Here is a 1,710-nt window from a genome sequence, read left to right as displayed (position 1 = left end):
AAGCTTAAAGTAGTTTGTAGGCTAAATATTTAGCTTAAAATTAAATATTTAGTTGGTTAACTAAATATTTAGTTATTAAATGTAACATATATATATATAATAATTTACAGGGTGCGAATATGCATTTGAAAAACAAAACCTGTTTTTTTTTCTCCTAAAACACGCTAAATATCTGAAAACATTGATGTAAAATTTTACATTTCTGATTTACAAACGGCACCCCATACACATTCATTCAGTTTTTTCTTTAAATGAAAAATATGTTGTTGTGGAAATCAGACAATATTGATTGTTCCCTTGAAAAACAAATATTTCATAATTTACCAAAAGAAAAGCAGAATTAATTTCTGGATCAAAGCAACTTGTATATGAGATACAGTCGCTGTGTTTAATGCTGTGATCATTAATTGAGGAAGATTCAATTCAAGTCATACTCTTTACAAAAAGTTAAAATTTGTTCTGTTACAGTCTCTGGATATATTGCAATACGTATCATATCGTGAGACATGTATTGAGATATGTATCATATTGCTAGACTCTTGCCACTACACACCCCTAGTATCCAGCACTTGAAAATTAAGTTAACAGGTAAAGCGATAATTGAAGCTAAACAAGAACTTTATGTCAACCTTCTCTCTCCAATGCAGAAGACATAACTTGTCAACCTCATTGGAAAGAAACATCTTATCCCCTGCTTCTTGGATGAAGTTGAAACAAGCTTTGTGGGACACTGGATCACAAGTGTGTCTAATAAGTGAAGCTTTGAGACAGGAAAACATCCCACACGCAGCGGTAAGAGATCTCACTGAAATTATTGGAGCTAATACATTGGAGGGGAGAGCCGTGAATAAGACCCAAATTCCTTTTAGTGGCTGGGTTGAAGTTAAGTTCAGGCTGCCATCAGAGAACCTTCCACAGTTAGAACCCTTAGTTCCAATTTTGGTAACTAGTGAAGAAGGAGTTGGAGATGAGCCAATTATAGGATTTAATGTGATTTTCCTTTGATTGTAAGAAAACTGAAGTACTTCTTAAATGATAAGAAAAGGTGATGACAATGTGGGGAATGGCATTGTTAAAGTTGGCAAAAGTTACATCCATATTTCAGCTGGCCAGACGAGTCACTTCCTAACCAAGAGGATGTCCTCTTAGAGCAGAGTCTTTATTCACTGCATCCTGAGGGTTTGAAAGTAGAACAGGGTGTTGTGAGTTTACAGAGAGGGTCAAGCTCCTTCCTCACCATTCCAGTGACCAACAGCACAGCACGACATCCAACTTCCCCCAAAAGTCAGTCACTCTTGGTCAAACTGAGACAGTGAAACTGATCTATCCAGCTCCGACTGAACCAAAGCAGAAAAACCCAATAGAAAAAAACAGAAGAGCTGTTGAAGAAACCACTGTTGTAACTGAAAATGGAAAAAATGAAAGTGAAAACAAAGCAAACATAGATGATGATGACCAGTGGGATCCTTCAGATCCTTTAAGTCATCTATCTCCTACACAAGTAGAAAAAATAAAACAGCTATTGCATGAAGGAAACAGGGCTGTTGCACGAGATGAGCATGATGTTGGAACAATCCCCTCATTACAACAAAAAATTTGTCAAAGTGATCCCACTCCTGTGACACGGACATATGTGTCTGTTCCAAAACCACTTCACAGAGAGGTGAAAGAATATTTGGAGGATCTGCTCAACAAATGGTGGATAAAAAG

Source organism: Oryzias melastigma, linkage group LG17 (genome assembly GCF_002922805.2).
Source record: "Oryzias melastigma strain HK-1 linkage group LG17, ASM292280v2, whole genome shotgun sequence".
In the NCBI taxonomy this organism is placed as follows: Eukaryota; Metazoa; Chordata; class Actinopteri; order Beloniformes; family Adrianichthyidae; genus Oryzias; species Oryzias melastigma.
The sequence above is the reverse complement of the archived record's forward strand: the minus strand, read 5'-3'. Positions refer to the sequence as shown.